General features: G+C 37.2%; 1 protein-coding gene across 11 annotated transcripts in view; it reads left to right on the top strand.

The window, feature by feature from the left end:
- R3HDM1 (R3H domain containing 1) overlaps positions 1–26,877 on the top strand; it is a 108,131-nt gene that overhangs the window by 67,721 nt on the left and 13,533 nt on the right. The window lies entirely within an intron of this gene.

The raw sequence follows: 26,877 nt of genomic DNA, 5'->3' as shown, positions 1-26,877 counted from the left end.
CATCTAGTTCTTCTGGTCTCAGGCTAGATGAGGCCATGATTCATGTGGGCTATTTCTCCTCTGGACTAGTTTCTTCTTTGGTTTCCTCCATTGTCTTTTGTTCCAGATGAGCAGAGACCAATAGTTGTAACTTAGATGGCCACTCAGAAGCTTTTGAGACTCCAGACGGTATTCACCAATGTAGGATGTAGAACATTATCTTTATGAACTATGTTATGCTAATTGACCGAGTTGTCCCACAAACCTATGGTCCAAAGCCTTCAAACTCAGTAAACCAATCTTGCAAGGAAGTATCTGTAACTGTGCCCCCTATGTGGTTTATTGTATATATGAATATATATGTGGCACACATAAACATGTATCTACATATCCCTAGAGATAGATGTGTACATGTACACCCATATACTCAGGTGTGCCTTCCTGTATACATATATGCATACCTACCTACCTGTGTAACCACACATATTTTTTTCATTCTTCTTATAAAATTGTATGTTACAGCATTTACTGGCATTGTCCCTTATTCTTACATACTTCTTATTGTCTTCATTTACCTTGGACAAGTTGTGCAGACTTTACCTGTATTGGGTATTTCCTTTCCTGTCACCAAAAATAACAAGTGTCAAAAAAAAAAAAAATTTTTTTTTTTTTTTTTACTATCTAATAGGAAACCCTGGTGGCGTGATGGTTAAATGCTACAGCTGCTAACCAAAAAACCAGCAGTTCGAATCCACCAGGCGCTTCTTGGAAACCCTATGGGGCAGTTCTACTCTGTCCTTTAGGGTTGCTATGAGTCGGAATCTATTCGATGGCAATGGGTTTGATTTTTTTTGGTTACCATCTAGAAAGTAATCCTTCTTCCTCCCCTTCTTGTCTCTCCCAACCGTTAAAGAACGTTGCTTTCTGTATGTATACCTGTCTTAGTCATCTAGTGCTGCTGTAACAGATATACCACAAATGGATGGCTTTAACAAAGAGAAATTTATTTTCTCAGAGGCTAGTACTCTAGAAGTCCAAATTCAGGGCATCAGCTCTAGGAGAAGGCTTTCTCCATCCATTCTGGAGGAAGATCGTTGTTATCAATCTTCCCCTGGACTAGAAGCTTCTCTGTACAGGAAACCCGGTTCCAAAGGATGCACTCTGCTCCTGATGCTATTGTCTTGGTGGTATGAGATCCTCCTGTCTCTCCACTCACTCGTTTTATATCCTAAAAGAAACTGGCTGAAGACACAATCCAATCCTGTAGATTGAGTCCTGCCTCATCAACACAACTGCTGCCCATCCCCCCCTCATTAATATCGTAGAGGCAGGATTTACAACACAGAGGAAAATCACCTCAGGTGACAAAATGGTGGAAAATCATACAATACCGAGAATCATGGCCCAGTCAAATCGTAAGACATTTTCGGGGGGACACAATTCAATCCATGACCATACCTATTCTTGACTTTTTATGAAAGTGAGACCTTGTGATTGACTTATTTCACTCAGCATAATATCCTCCATATTATTCCATGTTTGGCGGACTCCTCATTCATTATTCTTTAGGGTTGCGTAGTATTCTATTATATTTATATACCATAATTTGCTTATCCATTCATCTGTTGATGGGCACTTAGGTTGTTTCCATCTTTTTGGGACAGTGTATTTTCTGTGCCTAACCCCAACCTTGCTGAAATTTTTTCAGGCTCTAGGGAGGGAGGCATATAAGAGAAGCAAATGATAGTAGCTCTGTCTTAAAACAAGTTGTAAAGTACTCCACTAGCTACTTCAACATGGAAGAGCAGAAGCTTCGCTGACAAGCCTAATGTGTTAAAAATAGTAATCTTTTCTTGAATTGGGTACCTTTGGTTCAAGTTCTTCAGAACATATTGCAAAGCCTTTCAGTTATTCTAAAGACAGCTCTGTAAGGTTGCCGGGGGGCAGCTCTGCGCTTTTTAAGAATGGCAACCTAGGTTACAATCACTAATGAGGTTGTCGCCCAGTTATGGTTACAAATGGCATTTGGGAATGGAGAAGGGATTGACATACGTCACTGAAATCTGCTTTGGAAAATGGGGACTTGGCTCTCATTTTATTTGTTGTCAGCATGCCCCCCCCACCCCCCATCTCACATATTTCTCCTGCCTTCTTGGCTCTGTGGCTACCACTGTTTGGGCTCATGATCAAAGAGGCCCAGGCTTTTTAAACAGGAAGTTGACTGTGAATCTCCAGGCAGGTTTGGAGTTTCATATTCTATTGAAGCACAGCTCTTTGGAGATAGAGCTCCTGCGCCATAAAAATAGAAGTGTGTACTGGGTTAAATTTCCCGTTTGTTGTGTGAGTTTTAGATTTCATAACTTAGGAGAAAATACTCTGAACCTGAGCCTCTTTTTCTAATCTATATATGCTTGGGGCCTGTAATGCCAATTTAAGTTCTGCATTGTCAATTCTGTGCTAAAGCAGATGAAGTGAGAGGTGTGAAAAAACTGTTTGCTTTTTGAGCCAAAATCTAATCTTTTATTTATCTTTGAGAAAATTACCAAAGTAATTTGTCATTACAAAGCAAGTTTCTATGTAGGGCAGAGAGTGAGAGAAACAGTTATTGCTTAATCCAGTGACTCTCATGAGACCAAAAGACGCCTGTTTCTCTAAGTTACTTCTGTAGGCCTATGTCCTGGGAAGAAGAGTTTCCATGAGGGAAGGAGATCAAGCCTATAAGAACCTGTGTAAGATGGCTAAGTCCTTAAACTTTCCTACATTTGTTACATTTATCAATTCCTTGAAAGAAAAATCTCTTGTATGCCTGACTTCTGAGGGAGCTGACTTTAGAAGCATGGGTAGAGGTAAAAGAGCACACTTCGGATCCTCTCTGCATTATTTTAAACATGATGTGGTCATGACAGAACCCAAAGAGCCGTCGAGTATGCGCTGATGGCTACGAATTGGAAAGAAACACAGTTTTAGTCCCTGGGCCTGCTTCTACGTAGAAAATAAAAATTTGGAGACTTAGCATTGGCCTGAGGAATAACCTGGAACACAGTAACGAAAAGGTGAGGTCACCCTACAGCATCCAACTTGAATTTTGAGAAAAAGGCTTCAGAATTACTCATTGTTTGAGAGTAAGATAAGTTGGAAGTAAGCAAATTGTAAATTGACAATAGTGATAGGTCACCTTGTAACAACTCTCAGGACAGCAGATGACTGGCGTGAGAAGTGGATTGGTTTATACATAAAGCAAGGAATGTGTCTCCTATGAGAATTGTATCCTGGCACCTTTTGGATTATTTATTTGGTATGAAGTCAAGTCATTTACAGAATTAAGGATTCATTTAGGTCGATTTGCAGTTTACTACAGGCATTTTTCAAAATATAACAGCATTTTTTACAAAAATGTTTATTTCTGGTTCTGGGCAATATTTTTTTGTTTTAATTGTGGTAAGTATATCTGTAACAGAACATTTACCGTTTCAACATTCTTCACATGTGTGGTTCAGTGACATTAACTTAATGTTCATTATGTTTCTGAACCATTACCCTTGTCTATTCTCTGGACAATATTTAATAACCAAATCACAGTAGTTCAAATTTACTAGGAACTATCGCTTAAAGATCAATTATTGGTATTTATTATTAATCAGATAATTGAGTTACCATTTGAGGGCTAATATACAGAGGCCATTCCTTTGTAAATCTAGACTTAAATTATATTTTATCTTGCATGTTGCAGTATATTTACATGAAGAGCAGAAGTATACTAATTATCATTTATGTATTATATTATTGGCCTTTGTTTTGCTTCTGTAAACTCTATGTACTGTTTTAATTTTTTTATTAATGTTTTTAAAATTACAAAATAACTGATGGTTGTTGAAACAAGTGAAATAATACAAAGATGTGTAAAAAAGAAAGTTAATCATCATGCCCTACTCCACCACCAGCTCAGGTGGCCGGCATTCACTGGCATTCTTCACAGTGGTCTCCTGCCCACACAAACATGTACATGTATAACACACATATATTGGTATTAGCTGGTAACTTACACATTATTTTGCATTTTTTCCGTAACAGTATATCATCATATTGTTGTTAGTTGCCATCAAGTCATTTCCTACTCATGACAACCCCATGTGCAGAGTAGAACTACACCACAGAGTTCTCAAGGTTGTGACTTTTCAGAAACAGGTCACCAGGCCTGTCTTCCGAGGCACCTTTGAGTGGGTTTGAACCACCAACCTTTCAGCTAGTAGTAGAACACTTCACACTTTGCGCCACCAAGGGATTGCAAGCATTACTTTACTGGTTGCTGTCGAATCAATTCTGACTCGTAGCCACCCTATAGGACAGAGTAGAACTGCCCCATAGGGTTTCCAAGGAGCTGCTGATCTTTTGGCTAGCAGCCGAGCTCTTAACCACTGTGCTACCAGATAGATACTAATCAGAGACAGTCTGTTTTTAAAATTTCTAGTTTTATTCCTACTTACTTTACAAACATGATTTTACATAAATGGAATCGTCACACAGGCAGGTTTTTGTTCATCCTCTTTCTTCCTTTCTATTTTTTGGTTCTAACCTCCTTCTCGCTCCTCACTCCTTCCACCTGAATGACTTCCTGCGTACACATGTTTCAGTAACCCGTGTTTCTATCCTGGTTTGTATCCTGCTTCCCTTTTCTCCTAATCCCATACTAACATAAATACAAGGATGGAAACATGAGAGATAAGTACTGCATGCACGTGAAATTAAGTTTATAAATTATTTTACAGGTAAAATGCCTATGGCTTGGTTTTTTATATGACCATATCATGTCTGACATATGAGAGAGTTTAGTCCATACATATTTAGTATTAACAACTGATAAAATGGATTTTTTCTGCCATCTTAGATTTGATTGTTTATAGTACCCCACTCTACTTGTAACTACTTGACTGTGGTCTCCTGCATCTTTCTCAGAAGTCCAAATGTACGTTACATTCCTTGAGGCTCTTCATCATGGAATCTCACAGATCTGATATCAGGGCATGAGATGGTCCAAATAAGTTTATTTTTCAGGTAACTGAATTTTATGCCATTGGGCATTAGTTATCAGATACACGATGTGGTTAGAAAGAACCTGAGCTTTGGAATCAAACAAACCTACCTTCAAACAGGATTAATACCTCACAGGATTGTTGTGAGGAATTAAATGTCTAGGACCTAGTGTATAGGAGGTGCCCAAATTCCCTTTCCTTTGATTCTAAAACTTTGTGTATGGAAATCATTCTATAATATATACTGCTTTTTTCTTTCTTTTTTTAAAATTATTGTGTTTATTCTTTTTGGTGAAAATATACACAGCAAAATGTACACCAATTCAACAATTTCACCATGTACAATTCAGTGACATAGATTATATTCTTCAATTGTGCAGTCATTCTTGCTATCTTTTTCCATGTTATTCTACCACCACTAACATAAACTCAACTGCTCCTAAGCTGCTCATCTGAACTTTTGAGTTGCTGTGGTCAGCTTGATCATAGATAACTCTTTAAAAGGTCACAATGCTCAAGGCAGACATTCTTTTCTGATTAAACTATTGTTTTATTTAAAGATGACTTTAGGGGAGTTAGGTGGTACAGTGGTTAAGAACTTAGCTGCTAACCAAAAGGTTGGCAGTTTGAACCCACCAGCTACTCCTTGGAAACCCTGTTTCTACCCTGTCCTATAGTTTCAATATGAGTCAGAATTGACTCAACAGCAATGGGTTTGGTTTTGGGTTTGTTTTTCTTCTCAGGGGACTTAATGGTACTTGACTGTGTTCTTAAGTAGAGTATGCTGAAAATAATTAAGCTTTTTATTGCTGATTCAGAGCCATACTTTGATCATCAGTGATTATATTGGGCCCACGATATACCAAAGCATGTTGGGGGTTTTTTCATTTACTTTATAAATTTATGGTCTCTTTCTTTGCTGTCAATTATTGCCAGTTTAACTGCTTTTAATCTGCAGTAGAGTTACTAGAACTGAGTTTTTAAAAAGAAAGGCCATGAGTCAGAGCCTTGAGGACTCTACTGTGCAATAAGATTGTGGTATCTTGTTCGAGGAATTGGTGACATCTGTTTTACCAGTTCACAGGCTTTTAGAATTTACCTGATTCTGAGCTCTGATTCAGATTGTTGGAGTAGCTGGACACTTCCCAGAAAAAAAAATTAAAAACCTGGAAAAAAATGTCAGTTATCACTGGTTTGTCCTTAGAACAGCAAATGTTTTTATTTTGGGTATTATTCTCAGTTAGACTAAATATAAACCCAGTGCCATCGAGTCGGTTTCGACTCGTAGCGACTAAATATAGTGGTAAAAAAATATAGTAGGTTGTAAATTTTCTTACTGTGACTTCTCTTTTAAATCTGTGTTTTCTGTGTAATGAGCATCTATATCTTTGTTCTTTTCTGGTAGGCCAAACCAGTACTTCTTCAAAGACACTCTCTTATTTGGATTTAAGAAAATATATCTCTTTATTTACCTCACTGAACTTGAAATCTACGTTTTACAAGAACACTGAGCTGAGAAATGAAAGAAACATGTCACATTAACACTTCAGAGTTACTTACATTAAAAAAAGAAAAGTGTGTATTTTATACCTAACACTAAGTTAGGCACTGTAAAGATATACAGAATGCATTAGTAGTGTAAGAGTTCATACTGTTACTGAGTTTTAGGAGTTTCCAGTGATCCAAAACCAAACCCGTTGCCGTCGAGTCAGTTCCGACTTAAAGCGACCCTATAGGACAAAGCAGAACTGTCCCATAGGGTTTCCAAGGAGCACACAGTGGAGTCAAACTGCCAACCTTTTGGTCTACTGATAAAGCCTGCTCATTGTAGTTAAAGCACCATATTCAAGTAACGGGTATAGAGGTTGACAGGTTTGCTTCTTTCTAATGTCAACGACTCAAACCAGCAATTACTTACATATTTAAATATATTTAGGTATGGAAGAAAGAACATAGTTCTTATCCTTAGGAGACTACCACTTTTTTATGGGAAGCTAAATGTATGCATATGAAACAATTAGAAAATAATGCAAGATGAATGTACAGAAGGGCTAATTTCAGAGTAGTAGGGAACAACGTACATGTCTAGACATTAAGTATTTTCTAACCAAATGGCATGTAACCTTAGCATTACAGTTTGAGCGCTGCCTTCAGTTTCAGACTGCACAAATGGTGCTTTTATTACAGAAAGCTTAACAATGTGAAAGCTTTGTTCTAGTTTGCCTAAAGCTTTTACATTTCTAGAACATTTGTCTTCACAGAGTTCTTCTGAAAAGGTTAAGTGTGTCATTTTTGCTTCACATGTAGAGAATATGAAACACAGATGTGATAGAATTGAATCCAAAGGCTGAGCTCCTGTTTCCTGCAGTGAGGCACCCTACTTGATTAATATAGAGTCTACAAATGATTCTCTGTCTTGGAAGCCTGTTGAAATCACCTATGGAGCTCTTAAAACATATCAGTCATAGACCCTAACCCTGGATATTCTCATCTAATTGGTCTGGACCAGGTCTTAAGCCTGAACATCATTAGTTTTTAAAGCTCTCCAGGTGATTCTAATGGACAGTGAGCCCTACATTAACCAGCCTTGCTTTCATCCATAGACTGTTCTCCAGTAGCCATAACCCAGTAATATTTTACACATTTGCAGTAAAGTCATAATGTCTGTTTTTCATTGCTTTTTCATAGATTTCCATCCAGGATCCAAAGCCCCAGGATAAAACTGTGTAGATTACTCCACAGCAACATAATAATAAATATCTGTTAGATGAAAAGCATACCTTCAACTCTTAAGCTACAGGGTCCTGATCCAAACAGTCTTAGGTTTTCACTAAATGGACTGTTGCACGGCCTTTAACTCCATTACCAGATTATAAAAAGAAATAAGATTCCTGTAAGAACACTAAGTGAACCTTTGTTTTGAAAAATGTCTTACTTCCTTGGGCTGCTTAACAGCCTCATTTTGCAGAGATTCCTTGTACAGAAAAGTCAAATTTGAATTATTAGTTTTACTTTTGACTCAGCCTTTCAGTTATCACATAGACTACTTTATATTTGGATTAGATTGTATTGTTGTATGTCACTGTGAAGATTTAGCATGCCCTCATAAAAGTCATGTGTCCTGTCACTTTCAGTGAGCTGTGTACTGGGAAGGGAAAATAGTTTCACAACAACTAATCATGAGATTTTCCTCAGGAGCCCTGGTGGCCCAGTGGTTGATTGCTTGGCTGCTAACTGAAAGGTTGGTGGTTCAAACCCACTAGCTGCTCCTTGGGAAAAAGAGGTGGCAGTCTGCTTCTGCAAAGAGTACAGCCTTGGAAACTATGGGGCAGTTTTACTCTATTCTATAGGGAGCCCTGATGGTGCAGTGCTTAAGAGATGCGCTGCTAACCAAAAGGCCAGCAGTTCAAACCCACCAGCCACTCCTTAGAAACCCTGTGGGGCAGTTCTACTCTGACCTGTAGGGTTGCTATGAGTTGGAATCTACTCAATGGCAATGGGTCTGTTTTTCTGTTTTATTTTTGGTTTGTTGTTGTTGTTGTCTTATAGGGTTGCTATAACTCGATGGCAACAGGTTTTGGTTTTTCTCAACGTAGAGAGAAAATGAGTTTGATACTGATATAGAGTCTTCAAAAGAGGCAAGCTAGCTGAATAATATCTTCAAAATACTCTGTTTAGTGGTTTTTCCTTCTATTTTACCTTTTATTTTCCCCATTTTTATCTTGAAATTCAAAAGAATAATGTACCTTTATCCTTGATCTGTAATCTGAAAGGGCTAGCATTCATGTAAAGAAACTTGAAGAGACTGTAACATTTATTTTTTAGAACTCTTTTTTTAAAAAGCTTCACAGAATCTTTATGAAGAAATGAAAAAGAGCACCTACTTTTAAAATTTTTTCCCTTTCTCCTTCCCACAGTCCATTTTTCTGCATTTTTGTATCCTAGAATTCTCCTAATGTCACCTTGTCCTACTTCTGATATCTCTATTAAAAAAAAAAAAAAATCTCTATTGGATTCAGTTTATTTCTCCTAAGCTTCTAGTTTTGCATTTTCAGCTTTTTGTTTGCTTCAGCCATAATTTGAAATAATTATTGATAACAAAGTCTGTCAGTCTGAACCACTTATCTTTTAGGGAAGTGTCACTTCTGTTGCTATTAAAAGGGAAGTTGTTAACACCTAGCCTGGAGAGGTAAACTGTAGGAAGAATGTTACATTCAGTGCTGAAACATTGGTTTTTAGAACATTCATTTCCTCTTTAGTGGATGTAACAATTTTTTCCGTATGCATGTATTTATCAGCAAAGTTTATTAGTAAAATAAATTTTATTGGCAAAAAGTAATGTTAAACACAAAAAGAGAAGCGTGCTATAGCTTTCTGTTTTGTGAACTCACCAAAAATGAGTGATAGGAGTAATTCTTTAGATTAGAGTAATGATATTATTTAGGTAGATACCCTTAAAGGATAGGAAGAGGTGGCATTTTATGCAAAAAAGCTACTTGTGGCTCTTAGTCTCTCTCAATGAGTTTCTGTTGTTGAAAAATATCCAAAATAGCTCTCCTGCATCTATATTTTGTCTGTTAAATAGTCTTCCTTTTCCTTGTTTGGGTCTTCTGATTACACATAGTCATTGTAGAAAATATCAAAATGTAATAAAGTATGCAAAAGCAAATCAGCTACAGTCTCACCACCCATGCTGTTAAATTTTCACACACTTTACTCAAGTCATTTTTCAGCATGTGTATATACATATACTCTGTGAAGAAAACATTGTGTCTTCTACATTATTAATTGCATCAATAATTCATAAACTCATTTTTTAAAAATTAAACCATATAAAAATACATTGAGTAAAATATTCTACTTTATTAATGCACTGCCCTTTCTGGAAAGTATTTAACTATTTACCAGCATATCCACACTTTAGAATTTGATGTGTATCTTTCTAGCACTTTTAATATTTTTAAGTAGATAATGTGAAAAACATGTGGCTTGAGGAAGAAGGGCTCATGTTCTTGTTTTTGAAGTAGAGAGATTAGGAATTTTTATTTGTATCACTAATGCTTTTCTACATATGTTGGGATCTTACTCTATGCTTTATTCCGCAATTTGCCTTTTTTTTTTTTTTTTTTCCATTAAACATTACGCTTGGAGACCTTTCCATAGAGTATCTGAATTTTTCCTTTCATGCTGTAATAGAAAGAAGTCACCTTGAAAAATACTCTCAAAGCTCAAGCTAAGGAAATTGCATTTTATTCTCTTGATAATAGCAAGTAAGTGTAGTTTCTGACTACCAGTGACTGTGATGTGATCAAGTCTGTCTTTAAAAATTCACTAAGAAATTAGCCCAATGGATTTGAAGTGGGAAGAGCCCAAAGGCAGAAGGATGTTGTCATAAGCATCGTGATGGGACCCTAGGCTGTGATGGTGGCAGTAGGAAAGGATGAACCTAGGACGCACTTTGAAAGAAGAAACGGACATTCGGTGCTATTAGAGGTGAAGATCAGAGAAATATTTGAATACTTGCCGGCAAATGTCCCACTAGCAACAGTACTGTGTTGAGGATGGAGATACGTGTAATTTGGATCTCATTTACTTTAAAATACTGCTGTATCTAGAGTAACCAAATGTTTCCTATGAAAGACCAGACAGTAAATATTTTAGGCTTTGCAGGCCAAGAGACAAAATTGTAGATATTATTTTGGTAACAACAAGGGAGAAATAAATGTTGACAATATTTTACTTGGCAAAATTCAAAATGTAATAATGATTGGGTCCAATTTTTTCATACTTGTCTACTAATGAAAAAAATAGAATTTTTTGGTGGGGGGAGGATAGCATTTCGCTTCCTAGGGTTTAAAGTTAATATTCTCTCTCGTCGAATTGACTGCACGTGTTCATCTGTAAGAGCCATTCTTAGCTTTTAGGCAGCGCAGGAACAGCCTGTGGACCACAGTTTGCCAGCTCCTGTACTAGATGATCAATAGGCAGCAACAGAAGACCAAGAGGACGTGGTTAGAATGAAGGCTGACAAAGTAGAAGAATCAGGGACACGGAAGCAAATGTACAAGGAGATTTCAGAGATTAAGAATCAGATGTTGTTGGGGAGAATGAAGACTGTAAGGGGAAAAAAAATAAACATTGGATGTGACAAGAAAGGGTCATTTGTAACCTTTGAGGTAGTATATGGTGGAAGCCAGATTAAAGGACTGTAGGAAGGGAGGAACAAGTTTAGACAATTTATGAAGTCTTGTGAATAAAGGGTCAAAAGTATTTATTTTTACAAAACAGGCCAGGGAAAGGGAGATAGGGAATCATTCTCTGGGAAGTAGTGAGTTTGTGTCCATGGTGATAGGAAAATTGGCATTAGTTAAGGGTCATAGTTACACACCTTGACTGCTGTAACCAATATCACTAAGTTGTACACCAGAAAAAGGGCAGAATGGCAAATGCTGCGTTGTACATAATTTTACACTAGCAACCAAAAAAAAGAGGATGCGGTTGCTGAAACTACTTGGGTACAACCATACCCCTCATGGGATTGGTTCTCTTGATTTAAAGGCTTAGCGTCGTGTCCCTGAGGGACTGTCTTGCCAATTGGCCTAACATTGTTTTTGGAGTTTCTGTTCTATTCCCCAGTTCGGTGAGTAGTGCCTGGGGTCTTAAAAGCTTGCAAGTGGCCATCCACGACACAGTTGGTGTCTGTTTCCCTGGAGCAGCAGAGGAAAAAGGAGACTCAAGAATAGAAGAAGGAAACTGGACTGCATGTCTAGTTGCCTCCACGAGCTACTGCCTCTTTTGCCATTAGACCAGAATTGGATGGTGCCCAGCTACATTACTGAACATTTTGATCAAGGACTCAATAGGTGAGTCCTGATCAAAAGGGGAGAAAATGTAGAACAGAATTTCAGATTGCTTATAGAATCCATATTTGCTGGACCCCTGAATCTGTTGCGTTGAAAAAAATTTTTGGACAACAGTAACTCTAAAGCATAGGTGAGTCATTTACGGGGCAGTGAGTCTAAGGCAATGGCAGTGAAATAATACGGGGAGAGATAGCAAGAATGGTGACATAATGTGAAAATTATAACCAGTGTCATTGAACTGTGCATGTAGAAGTTATTGAATGGGTGTGTAATCTGCTATATGTACTTTCATCAAAAATAAAATATTTTTTATATATATGGCTTTTTTGAGAGGTAGAAGGTAAGGAACTTGTGCAAAGGAGAAATTAAGACAATATAAAAAATTTTTTTAATAAGAAAGAAAAGTATTAATTCTTCAAACCTTCTCAGCCTACTTTTGAATTATTTGTTAGCCTTTCCTTCCCCAAGTAAATTTTAAATTTTTCCAAATTGTTTTTTAAAATTCAGTTACTTTCTTCACTGCCCAAGATTTCAAATAGCTGCTTCCAAACTTGACATCTTATTTAGTTATTTCTTCAGGTCACAGATAACTGAGATAAGCAGCAATCCCCTGAGGTAGATTAACCCAGTTTAGAAAAGAAGAGGTTTATGCTGAAAGTATCCCTCTGACATATCCTGTGTATTTTATTCTTAAATAATTCCTGGGTCTTGGGAGCATTCTGGCTTTACTTGCTGGTATAGGGGAATATACGAGGCATGTTATAAAAAGCATCTTAAAAACCTACATTCTCCTGACTTCCTGTTCTAGCAAAGATGGAGTAACTGGGACTGGATTTATCACCCTACTTTAACGAAAAAAAAAAAACAGAAAAATACATGAGACAGTAAAATAACTCAGTCACAGAAGGGCAAGTATCATATGAGACCATTATTATAAGAACTCAAGAAAAGGTTTACACATAGAAAAAAGCATTTTTTGATCGTTACAAGGGTAGGGAGGAACAGGCAGGGAAATCACTAACTAGTTAGTAGACAAGTATCAACTTTGGTGAATGGAAAGACAACACACAATATAGAAGTCAGCACAGTTTGACCAAAGCAAAGGCATAGAAGTTTCCTAGACACATCCAAACACTTAGAGGGACCAAGTTGATGGGGCTGGGGGCTGGGAGCTGGGCACCATAGTCTCAGGGAACATTAGATCAACTGGTATAACATGGGTCATAAAGATAATGTTCCACACACCACTTTGGTGAGTAACATCTGGGATCTTAAAAGCCTGCAAGCAGCTATCTAAGATATATCTATTGGTCCCATCCCATTTGGAGCAAAGGATAATGACAAAAACTAAAGACACAAGGAAAATGTTAGCCAAAGGTCTAAAGGACTACATGAACAGAGCCTCCACCAGTCTGAGACCAGAAGAACTAGATGGTGCCTAGCTACCACCAGTGACCGTTCTGACAGGGATCACAACAGAAAGTCCCAGACAAAAGGGGAGAAAAATGTAAAACAGAATTCAAATTCACGAAGAAAGACGAGACTTACTACTCTGACAGAGACTAAAGGAACCCCTGAGTCTGTGGCCCCGGACACTCTCCTAACTCAGAACTGAAAGCACTCCTGAAGCCCACTTTTCAGATAAACATTAGTCAGGCCTATAAAACAAACAATAACACATATGAGGAATGTGCTTCTTAGTTAAATCAAATATACAAGACCAAATGGGCAACTACAGCCCAAAAGCAAGAAAAGAACACAGGAAGGGACAGGAACTGTACAAATGGACACAGGTAGCTTGGGGTGGAAAGGGTGAGCATGCTGTCACATTGTAGGTATTAACCAGTGTCACAGAACAATATGTATATAAGCTTTTGAATGAGAAATTAATTTAAGCTAAACTTTCACCTAAAGTACCATAAAAATAAAACAGTGGTTTTCAGGTATTTGACATTAGGCAGTGAAGGACGGTCTCTAAGAAAGTGAAAACAAAAGAAGTAAGCCTTATTATTGTCACAGCTTACTGCCTAAAGAGAGTTTCCATGCCACAGTTCAGGGAGGCGGAACCCAGGCAGAGCCTGGCAGTCTGTCTAAGGAAATGGAGTTGTAAGTTCAAGGAGGCCAAGGTGGCTAGAATTTATAGGGCTAGGCACTGAAGAGAAGAGAAGGAGTTCTGGGTATCTATAGAGGGTCCCTCTTGAATCTCAGATGAGTACTGATTGGTGCATGTGTGTGCAAAAACCTACTCAAGGCGAGAAAAAGAACCACTCAAAAGGAGAGGGCAGAACAATCCCAAGCGTTACCAGCCACAGGGATAGTTTGTGTACCTACCAGCCAGTGTTAAAACCTCGTAACACCTGGGTCATCCAGTAGAATAGTTAAAAGAATATTGTTTCAGTGTTGTTAGCTGCTGTCAAGTCAGTCTTCGACTCATGGAGACCCCATGCACAACGGAAGAAAATGCTGCCCGGTCCTACACAATCCCCATGATCGATTACAGATCAGACCTTTGTGATCCATAGGGTGTTTGTTAACTGATTTTTGGCAGTAAATTATAAGGCCTTTCTTCCTAGTCTGTCTTAATATGGAAACTTCTCTGAAACCTGACCAGTAGTGGGAAAAAATCAGCCCTAGACTAAAGGCTACTCTGGTCCTGCCTAAAATTTAAAAGCAAGACCCAAAAGGATTAAGTTATTTCCAAGCGACAACTGCAGCCCAAAAGAAAGTTCAAAAATATTGTTAAAAAATACAAGAATATGGAAAAAGTTGAATTGGCAAAAGTTGTGTGATATATGTATTTATAACAAGACAAAAAAGAATAGCTGCGTATATGCAGCCAAACATCTCATGGGATTTGGTTCCTTGGTATAGAGGTTTAGGGTCATGATTTCATGGGACATCCCAGTTAACTGGCCTAATAACATGTTTAGTACATCTCTTCTACCTCCTAGTTCGTTATGTATTGCTTGGGGTCTCACAAGCTGTTAAGCGCCCATCCAAGGCACAACAATTGGTCTCTATTGACCTGGAGCAACAGAGGAAGAAGGAGAGACAGGAATAGAAGGAGGCTATGGAATATGTGGCTGATTGCCTCCATGAACAGTTGCCTCCTTTGCCATAAGACCAGAAGAACTGGATGGTGCCTGGGTACTATTACTGAACATTTTGATCAAAGAGTCCATAGAAGAATCCTGATCAAAAGGGGAAAAATGTAGAACAGAATTTCAGATATTCATGGACTCTAGATCTGAAGCTGTAGAGGTTGGATGAACCACTGAAATTTTTGCCCTGAGATAACCTTTAAGCCTTAAACCAAAAATACCTCCTGAAGTCATCTTAAATCCAAACAATAGTTTAACTAGTAAAAAAGATCTGCCTTGAACATTATGCTCTTTTTAGAACCATCTATATGGCATCAAATTAACAACAGCAACTCAAGATTAGATAGGAACCTCAGGGGGCAGTGAGTTTATGTAGAATAGAGAGGAACAACTCAGAAAAGGAGGGTGAGAATGGTTGCACAGCTCATAGAATCTATTGTAGAAACTGTTGAATTGATGTATGTTTTGCTGTGCATGGAAACCCTGGTGGCACTGTAGTTAAGTGCTACAGCTGCCAACCAAAAGGTCAGCAGTTCGAATTCACCGGGCGCTCCTTGGAAACTCTACGGGGCAGCTCTACTCTATCCTGTAGGGTCACTGTGAGTCGAAATCGACTCGACGGCAGTGGGTTTGGTTTTTGGTTTGGTTGCTGTGCATATTCTTAACAACTAAATAAAATTTAGATTAAAAAAAAGCAATTCTAGATGGGTTGTGGTTCTGGTTGTGAAAAGCTAAACGGTTAAGATTTTTATAATACCATATAAGCAGATGTTTTTATGACCTTGGAGTAGAGAAGATTTCTTAAACAGGACATAAAAAGTGACCATAAGGAAAAAGAATGTTCAATTGAACTATACTGAAATTAAGAACTTCTTTTAATAAAAATACACCTTTAAGAGCAAGCCACAAAGTGTGAGAATATCTTTGCAACACATAAAACTATCAAATTCTGATATCCAGATTATAAAGAACACCTACAAATTAATAAGGGAGGAAAAGGCAAATTGACGTAACCACTTCATAAATGATGATATCCAAATGGTTAATGCATTGTTATTAGGTGCCTTTGATTAGGTTCCAACTCTTAGCGACCCTATGTACAACAGAATGAAACACTGTCTGGTCCTGCCCCAACCTCACAATCATTGCTATATTTGAACCCATTGTTGCAGCCACAGTGTCAGTCGAGCTTGTTGAGGGTCTTCCTCTTTTTCACTGGCCCTCTACTTTATCAAGCATGATATCGTTCTCCAGGGACTGATCCCTTCTGATAACATGTCCAAAGTACATAAGACAAAGTTTCTCCATTCTTCTTCTCAGGGGCACTCTGGCTGTACTCTCTTCCAAGACAGTTTTGTTCATTTTTCTGGCAGTCCATGGTATATTCAATATTCTTGCCAATACCGTAATTCAGATACCTTATGCCCAGCTTTATTCATTGTCCAGCTTTCACATGCATATGAGGGCATTTACATACCATGGCTTGGGTCAGGCACACCGTAATCCTCAAAGTGAGGTCTTTGCTTTTTAATACTTTAAAGAGGTCTTTTGCAGCAGATTTGCCCAATGCAATATGTCGTTTGATTTCCTGACTGCTGCTTCCGTGGGTTGTGGACTCAAGTAAAATCTTTGACAACTTTGATCTTTTGTCCATTTATCATGATATTGCTTATTGGTTCAGTTGTGAGGGTTTTTGTTTTGTGAGGTATAGTCCGTACCGAAGTCTTTGATTTTCAGTCAGTCAATGCTTTAAGTCCTCTTCTCTTTCAGCAAGCAAGGTTGTGTCATCTGCGTAACGCAGGTTGTTAATGAGTCTTCCTCCAATTCTGATGCCGAGTTCTTCATATAGTCCAGCATCTCAGATTATTTGCACAGCATACAGATTGAATAAGTATGGGGAAAGGATACAACCCTGATGCACACCTTCCCTAGTTTTAAAACAAAATGGTTAATTTTGATGATAAAAGAAATGGAATCTCATTTACTGCTAAAAAAAAAAAAAGCTGCTAGAAGACATATATGTTGGTACAACCATTTTGAAAAGACAGTGGGGTAGTATCTTGTGATGAGATATGTATGCTCTGTGTATTAGCAGTTTGCTACTACATTTATACCTGAGAACAAAGGTCAGCAAACTATGGTCTACATGCCAAATATGACCCACAGCCAAGAATGACTTTTACATTTTTAAAGGGTTATTTAAAAATCAAAAATATGCAACAGAGATCATGCATGTCCCTCAAAGTCTAAAATATTTACTGACAAAGCTTGCCAGTCCCAGCCTTTAAAAATACCTTTACAGATGTGTATCAGAGACATGTACATGAATGTTTGTAGCAGCAGTGTTAACTAAATAGTGAAAACAACCTAGGTTGAATAGAATAGAATGAATATTCTATTCATTAGCACACTGCTATACAGCAAAGACAGTGAATAAACTGCAGCCATAGTTGGTGGAGTCTCACAAATAAAATGTTGAGTGAAAGAAGCAAGTCATAAGATAATCCATACAGAATGATTCCATTTATTTAAGATCAAAAACAGGCAAAATTTAACTATGTCATTTTGGGATACATATATAGGTGATAAAACTATAAGGAAAAAAAAAGCAAATAACTGCTTTTCACAAAAGTCTGGTAGGAGAGGGTTGTCATCAGTTAGAGCCCAAAAAGTAATAGTGATCTCAAAGGGGACTTAAGTATGGGGAAAGATAATAACCAAAAAATCCAAACCTGCTGCTGTTGAGTCAATTCTAACTCACGGCGACCCTATAGGACAGAGTAGAACTGCCCCGTAGAGTCCAAGGAGCGCCTGGTAGATTCGAACTGCCAATCTCTTGGTTAGCAGCGGTAGCACTTAACCACGTAAGATAAAAGAACTAAGAGAACCAGAGGAGAGGAATTGGAGACAATGAAAACAAACAACTAGAGATGAGGTCAAGAGACAACATCCTTTTTTTTCACTGAAAGAAGGAACTGTGTGTTCATATACTGAGGGGCAGAAATCAGTAGAAGGAGAAGATTTGCCAGCATAGGAGACAGGGGAGAATTTTAAGGTCCCCAAAGTGAGTAAGATCCAACATAACAAGTGGACGGGGGGAGAACCTTAGAGAAGAGCACAGAGGATTCAGACATGGTAAATGGAAGAAAAGCAGAGTGTAAGGGTTCAGCAGTTGGTAAGTGGATAGGTGTGTAGGTAAGTGAGAATTTTCATGAAAAGTCTCTTCTGGTTTCTTCTCTTTTCTCAGTGAAGTAGGATTAAAGAAAATAGGAAGTGCGTTATCAAAGAGTAGGTGAATATTTTAGTTTTTTTAAATGTAAATTCCGGTACAGTTACATTAAGACAAGAATCAATAAGAAAGCAATAAAACATGGGGACATATGCCTAATAAAGCTTATTATGTAAAACATTTCTATGACTCCTGTATGTTCTAGAATATTGACAACAGGAGGATCCTACAAATACATAATTTATGTAGATAAGTAGTTTACTCACTTGGAGGAAACATATATAGTAAGTTATCACATGGGAAAATGTTAGATATCACCAGCAGTCCAAGAAATGAAAATTAAGGCAACTTTAACAAAAATAAGGAGAAAACACATAATACTGTGTGTAAGTACAGACATGTATACATTGCTGTTTGCAGGCATATCAAGCCCATTTTTCTATAAACCAGTGTGAAGATACTTAACAAACCTCAAAGCTGCTGTACCTTTATATTCATTAATTCTGTTTCTAGAAATTTACCGCAGTGATAGTTCAACCCCAGAATTAAAACAACTACCAAACAAGTTGTAATAGTGCTATTATTAATAGAAGGTTTGAAACAATCCAACAAAAAAAAATCCAAGAGAAATAAGGATTAACCTTTTAATAGTTTAAACTTTGTTTTCCTTTTTCTTTTTTTTTGCTAGACCGATTCAGTTTGGTTTAAATTATAGTGAAATTTATTTAGTTGAAAGACTCTGACTCAGACATTGGGACCAGTCAGTTTCAAAGTATCTGGTCTGTATTAACTGCTTCATTATCTTTATTTCAGAACACTAAATGTGATTCTCTGGCTACTACAGTCTCCAGATAGATTGTATTGATTACTTAGAGAGTTTTCAGGGAACACAACACATGTCTATTAACTAATGTTCTCAAATTCAGGAAGCTGCTTAACTACTGTTGATAATAAGACATCAGGTGGTTTTAAAAGGCAGAAACCCAAATCATTTCTTAGCACACCTTCCCAACTGTTCGTAAATTTCAAAGACATCCCCTTCAGGAGCCACTGGAAACTATAGCAGTTGGGCTTGCTTTTTAAATGAATTAATCATTGCTTCAGAAGAACAAGCTGCTTCCTGTTCTTCCACCTAAATAATATTAATAATAATTTGAAATAGCAGCCATGAAATATTTGCAAAGCCATAAAGAAAAGAGAAGCATGATGGCAATAGTATTTTTATGTAGAATTTCCCACACAACTAATTTTCCTAAGTCATCTTTTTTGGTAGATAACTTCATACAGCAGGATATATTGGTGAATGCCCCTCATCTATGTACTATTTTTGTCTATTCTGCCATTTCCTGGTGTATCTTAACCATAGTAAAATCTTAATTCTCTGGTTTGGGTCTCCATTTTAACATCACTGAGCCTCCTCAGTCTGGGTGTGCACAGAACCAAGCAGAAATCAGCAGTCCAGCCTGAAAACCCCTTATTCAAATAAGTAAGCATTGTGAACATGTGAGGCTAGTGGTGGGGAGGTATTTTTTGGTTTGAATTCGGGGACGGCATCTGCAACAAGAGGAAGGTGACTCTCAACATCTCTAAAATTTTATCTAATCCTGCTTTTGGGTTTCTCATGAAACATGGACCATGTAAGAACCAGAGAACTCTACCATCCTTCTCACCGAGAGTGACCAGTTAGGGAGGGGGGCCTCATTGAGCCTGAAATCAGGAATATCACGAATTAATAGAATTTTCTCTACACAAATGTGCTCTGTGGTAGTATTGGAATTCCTATCATAATGAATTTGATGGTACTCAAAAAAACACCCATTGCCATCAAGTCAATTCCAACTCATAGTGACCCTATAGGACAGAGTAGAACTGTCCCTTAGAGTTTCCAGGGAGCAGCTGGTGAATTCGAACTGGTGACCTTTTGGTTAGCAGCCTGAGCTCTTAACCACTATGCCACCAGGGCTTCTTGATGGTACTAGGTAGTACTATATAGTATGTGGTACTATACAGCATATAGTTATATGTGTTTTAATGAAAGACATCTTAGAAGGTATAATGAAAGCATGAAAAATAAGCTTTTTCTTAATATAAATTTGACAGCTTAATGTGTCATAACCATGGGATTCTTAATAGGGAATGGAAGATAAGCATTGTCCTCAGTGCCAGTGACGCTTTCATGATACCATTCTGGGAGCAGACTGAAGAAGTAGCTAAATTGTTGCCAAAAAGAACAGCTTTTAGGATCAGCTGTACTAAAACTAAAATTCTTATTGGCAGATGTTTCCTAAGGCTTAAATGAGCTACTAAAAGCGATACATCTAACAGGTGCACTGACGATAGCTTGCTCATCCTGACAGGCTGGTCAGGATATGGCCCTTCTCAAAATTAGTCATTCTCACAAAAGCCTCAGAGAGTTTTTGTGGTTGACAGTGCTTGATGACAGCTGCCCTTATGACTTCTCAAGCCAAAGCTATCTTTTCCATGAAGTATGTAGTGTCAACTCTTGGGTCTCATGCAAGAACTTTTTTACAAGTTCAAACCCCATCTTTAAGAAAAACGTTAGCCTTACCTATAGGTACTTCTGCATCCTGCCTGTTTGTTAAATGGAAATGACCCTGTCTTCGGACAAGACTACTAGCCCTAAGTTTCCTAGTAACATATGAACTGTGTCTCATGTCTGATATCAGCACTGGAGTCCTGTATAATTAACTAATAACCAGAAAGAACCAAACCAGTCGTCACTGAGACAATTGCAGCTCGTATCACCCTTTGTGTTTCAGAGTAGAACTGCACTCCATAGGACTTTCAATGGCTGTGATCTCTCCGAAGTAGATTGACAGGCCTTTCTTCTGAGGTGCCTCTGGGTGTATTTGAACTGCCAACTTTTCAGTTAGTAGCTGAGCGCTTAACTGTTTGCACCACCAGGAACTCATTATAATTATCTACATGCTTCAAATTCATGGTGGAATACAATTATGATATTTGTGCCTGTAATCCAACACCTGCCAGAGGCTTAAATGCTAGCTTCCCTTATCATCCTGGCAGAGTTGTATAATCCTCTGAGCTCACAATTTTGCCTTAGCTGCCAGGAAACACAAAGCTAGATTCAATGCTCCAGAAGCAATATTATCCCAGTGTCCTTGCTGCAATCTTTTTCTTTTTCTTTTTTTTTTTTTTTTCTTTTCCTTTTTTTGGCTGTTTTAATACATTTTTTCTATTCTTTGTAAAATATTTCACATTTGGGAATAGGTAAGCTATAAGTGAACCTTGCTATGAATATGAGTATTCACCCAAAAAAGCCTGGATGAGTTAGTCCTTAGCATTTAAGGGAAAATCAAAGTATTGTACAATAAAAGTTTTATTTGACATTTATTATCATTATTAACTGAGAGTATGGTTTGGTCAAATTCTGATTAGTCAAGAATTCGTGTATATTGTCGCTCATCACAAAATTTATAAGGCAGAAATCACCTTGACTTGCAGAAAGTTTTTGAGGCAGAAAACTAGTACATTCTTTCATAGACAGCGAGCCTGGCTGAGTCTGACCCTCAAGGGAATTAAAGGTTTATATTACAGAATATCAGTAAAACCATCTCCAGCCAGCAGTATTCAAACATCTGCTGAAGATATTCGAAGCAGATTCAGACTGTCTGTGATACAACATTTAAAAGCCAAACATTTCTGTCCATTATCATAGGGCATTTTTATTGTTGGAAAATATGTATAGCATAAAATTTGCCATTTTAGCCATTTTTTAAGTATACAATTCAGTGACATTCATTACATTTACATTGTTGAGCAGCTATCACCACTATTTCTAAAACTTGTTCAGCACCTCAAACAGAAACTCATAAGCAGTAACCCCCCCATTCCTTCCTCCCACCCCCCACCCACCACCCCCCGCCTCCAGTAATCACTAATCTGTTTTTGCCTCCATGCATTTGCCTCTTCTGGGCATTTCATGTAAGTAGGATCATACAGTACGTATTTACCCTTTTGTTGCTGTTTGCTTTTTATAATTGCAAAATGTATGTGTACCTTTTTAGAAAATACAAAAAAATGTGTAAATGATCAGGGATCAGCGATATTCCCACAGTTGACATGTTAATATTTTTGTCTCAGTTTTTTTTCTCTTCACATACAGTTTTAATGATAGTTGAGCTCCTACTGTATATATTTTGTTCATTTGGCCTAACAAGTTATTTTTTTCATGACATTAAAAATTTCTTCTTAAATATAACTTTAAGGGTTCTGTTTTTGAACATACAATAATTTCTTTAGCCTAATGCAGAACATTTAGGTTATGTATACTTTTTTATTTTATTCCTTACAGAGGAATTAATATGACTGTTTTCAAAGTCTTGGTACATACTGGTGAAAACTTCGATTTACAGTTCTAGTAGGTACTGACTCTCTTCCATTGTTTTACATTTCATAAATCTCATTGTAGTTTGTCTCTTTGCATCTAACTATTTGTATTGTAACTTCTCTGGCCAAATCTTTTATTCTAGAGTTCTTTAATCGAGGTTTGAAGGTGGTAATTTACTGTTTTAAAAACTATTTTCATAAATATTACTACTTTTAAACCTCAGAGTAACCTTAAAAGTTTGGTAAAACAGGTGTTAATCACATGTTCATTGATGAGCGAGCTGAGGTTTAAATAACATGCTCAGAATCATACAGCAAATAAAAAGTAGAGTTTGGACTCAAATCCATGCTGCCTCTGGCATCTAGATCCATGGCACTTCCCACTAGGTTAAGTATAAAATGACAGAAGCCATCAAAATAGATAGCAATGTAACATCACTTGAATTTGCAAGAATATCTAGTGACGGTATCATGCTTGGTAAAGTAGAGGGTAGGCAAAACAGAGGAAGGCCCTCAACAAGATGGATTGACACAGTGGCTACAAAAATGGGCTCAAACATAGCAACAACTGTGAGGATGGCACAGGAGCGGGTGGTGTTCCGTTCTGTTGTGCATAGTGCCACTAAGAGTCAGAACCAATTCAGAGGCACCTAACAACAACATATCTTAATGCCAAGCATTAATTTCCATTTGTACTATGGTCTATCAAATGACTATCATGGTCTAATCAAAGTGGCATCAGTACTCTCTCTTAAAAGTCCTATTCTAAACATTCATAAATGGTCATATTACATATAAAAATTCTTCACCCTGTGGCACGCTATAGTAGGCTTCTGATCTTAAAAATATGCATATAATGTGTTGTTGTGTTTTCCATCATGGCTTTTACATTCCAAAACACAGCAAGAATGAGAAAATAAGTGACTTGAGGGAAAGGAAATTTTCCTTTTGAATTATAGAGTCTTGTAGGAATAAGATAAACATTATAGAAAACCCAGAAAAAGAAACTTGTTCATCTTATGTCATTCATCAACCTCCAGTGATCCTGGACAGAGGCATTTCTTAGCAATTTGACTGGCTAGACCAATCACTGAGAAGAGGCAGCTCCTGGAAAGTTTGACCAAACACTTAGTATAAATGGTGAGACTAATTTTTGATGCAGTATACTCTAATACCTTTGAAAGTCGTTTTTTAAGTCAGGACTTTTCAGGGAAGTATGGGACTAAATGGGTTACTGTGTGTGATGTTTATTTTCCTGTTCAAGGATAGACTATGAACTTCTTTAAGGACCAGGCCTGGTTTTTTAACTTTAAAAAGCCCTTTTCTTTCTATCTTCCAAAAAATCTTCTTTGGGGTTACTACAAAGTTGTCCCTTTTTTTTCCTGATATATTTTACTAATATTTGTATCTTTAAAATGAGATTGGTATTTAAAGACTGAAGCTTATAGTTTTCTTTTTTGTAGCATGTTCTATTTCTGCCTTTGTAGAAGGCAAATTAGGTGATAATTGAACATAGAGCATTTAAGAGATTTAAGAAGATGGCTCATCGCCCAGTCTCTGTCCCTTGAAGTGTCTGTATGTCTCTTGAGGGGGATTAGTAGAGACCTAGAACTCAGTTTTATAATTCTGGAACTTGATTTTTATTCATTTACCTAAGGGGAAATCTAAGGCTAGAAAACTGATCTATAGTAATTAAAACTAAAGCCTACTACAGTGGTAAACTGGAGTAGCACTTTGTTGTTTAATAATATGGGATATATTGCTCGTCTCAGTGAACTGAATATTCTCCCCTCTATTTAGGATGCGTTGCTTTCACCCACGTGCCTCAGAACTTGAGTAAATAGAATGTGCTTAGTAAACAAGATCAGGGTAAGGGACACTGCATGGCCCACGGGAGCTTTTACACCAGTTAGAACAGAGCCTTAAAAAAAACTACCATTTGGTGGAAGGAGCCCTGGTGGCACAGTGGTTAAGTGCACGACTACTAACTGAAAGGTTGGCAGTTTGAACCCACCCAGTGGCTCTGAGAGACAAAGACCTGGCAATCTGCACCCGGAAAGATTACAACCAAGAAAATCCTATGGGGTAGTTCTGTTGTATCATGTGGGTTGCTTTGAGTCAAAAATGAACTCGACGGCACCTAACAAAAACAACCTTTTGATGGAGAGCTTTGTGTTCTGCTCAGTAGCAACACATTTGCAAACCACCTCTTAAGCCGTATTTCCACAGATAGCCAATACTGACATAATGTATTCTGATCATAATTAGCATCAATTTTAGAAAGTACTATTTTCACATTTTGTCATATGGTCCAAAATCCCTTTTTATGACATCCTTCCTTTACATTCTTTTCTTCTCCCCTTTTATTGAACCACACTGAGTTACTGCCACTAAAAAAAAAAGTACTAATTTTATTAATTGGTCAATTGTCCGCCTGGTTTAGAGAATATTGTTTTAACTTTGTGTTATGGACATTTTTAACAAACATAAAAGTAGACAGAAGTGTACTGAACCGCAGGTACCCATCACTTAGCTTCAGTAATGACTGATCTGTTTTTATCTAAATCTGTACCTCTTCCCCCTCCTATATTATTTTGAAATAAATTCCAGATATCATATTATTTCATTCTTGAGTATACCTACTACCCACTTATTGACTCTTATTATCCGACATTTCACATTTACAACAATAGTAAAAAATCTATTCAGCTATTTTGCACATTAATGGCATACATACATTTGGCAATAACGAACACCAGGGTATGAGGTGAGAGTAACACAGGCTGTGATGATTAAGGTTACGTGTCAACTTGGCTGGGCCATGATTCTCAGTGGATTGGCAGTTATATGATGATGTAATTTGGCAGTTAAGTAGTGATCTGATGTTGTCATCCTCCATTTTCACATAACATCAATTTTTGCTTAACAACCTGGTCTTTGGAACTAACCATGTCAATAAGTGAGAAGTGGGTGTATTTCAGTATAAAAAAAAAAATTTTTTTTAACGGTCTTTTTAAAAAACCACATAACCATGATACTATTCCATATCTAAAAATATTTGACATTAAAAAATAAATTTAAAAAATAAAAATATTTGACAATAATCCCTTCATTTCATCAAATTTCTAGTTACTATTTGTACATGTTCCTCTGTCCTGCAAATATTGTATATGTGTTTGCACATTCATAGGGTTTTCCATATCCTGGATTTCACTGATCGCGTCATCATGGTGTCTTTAACATGTCCCCCTGTATTACTCTATAATTTGGTAGTTGGATCCAAAGTAGTATTTTTAATGCATTTACATGAGGTCCAAGTACAAAAAGTTGTTCAAGCTAGATTAAGAAATACTACTTTTTAAAGAGAGCTTGTTTAAATGAAGAAAAAAGACTGATCGTAGGATTTTATATGTAAATTAAGGAGCCCTGGTGACACAGTGTTTAAGGTGCTGGGCTGCTAACTGAAAGGTTGGCAGTTCAAACCCAGCCACTCTGTAGGAGAAAGATGTTGCAGGCTGCTCCCTTAAAGATTACATCCTTGGAAACCCTATGGGACCGTTCTACTCTGTCCTATAGGGTCGCTAGGACTTGAAATTGACTCGATGGCAGTGGGTTGGTTTTTGGTTTTAGTATATATAGATTAAGGCTTGTGGTTATTTGAGAATTCTTGGAAAGTATTTATAGTATCACTGTATGATTTTAAACTATTATCCTGAAAGAATTTACTAAAGAGAAAACTTTAGAGATATATTATGACAAATCCCATGTTAGAGTCTCAAAAACTGTTTAAAAATACAGCAGTAATGTAATGGTTTTACACTAACAGAGCTGTTTGTTTTTCTCAGTATTTATGTTATAATTTGTCAGAATTTCTTAGTACATTTTCTAAGAAATGTTTTTTCTGGATTTCATTATTATCAAACTGCATATTCCCTTTTCTAAAATATAAGTGAGATCTGAATAAATTGTCTTTATTTTATAAAGTTAGTTTTTTTTTTTTTTTTTCTATTTAAAATAATTATTAGAACAATACAAAAGCCATACTTAAAATAAGTTGTTAAATTGCAAGAGTGATGGAATTAGGGTTTGGCTTTTCCTGGTTGTAAAAAATCAATGCTATTGCGTAAGCATATAGTGATTTTTATGCAATAAACTAATTATATTTCTAGAAGAAGGAGTTAAATGAGATTTCACTTTTACTGCTGACTAATTCAAAAGGCAATTTTATGTAAATAACATTGCTGGACTGCGCAGAGAACCTTCACACCACCTCCATCTCATTGTGCAGTATTCTGTGTTTGATTTTC

This window comes from Loxodonta africana, chromosome 6, assembly GCF_030014295.1.
Source record: "Loxodonta africana isolate mLoxAfr1 chromosome 6, mLoxAfr1.hap2, whole genome shotgun sequence".
Classification (NCBI taxonomy): domain Eukaryota; kingdom Metazoa; phylum Chordata; class Mammalia; order Proboscidea; family Elephantidae; genus Loxodonta; species Loxodonta africana.
The sequence above is the reverse complement of the archived record's forward strand: the minus strand, read 5'-3'. Positions and strand labels throughout refer to the sequence as shown.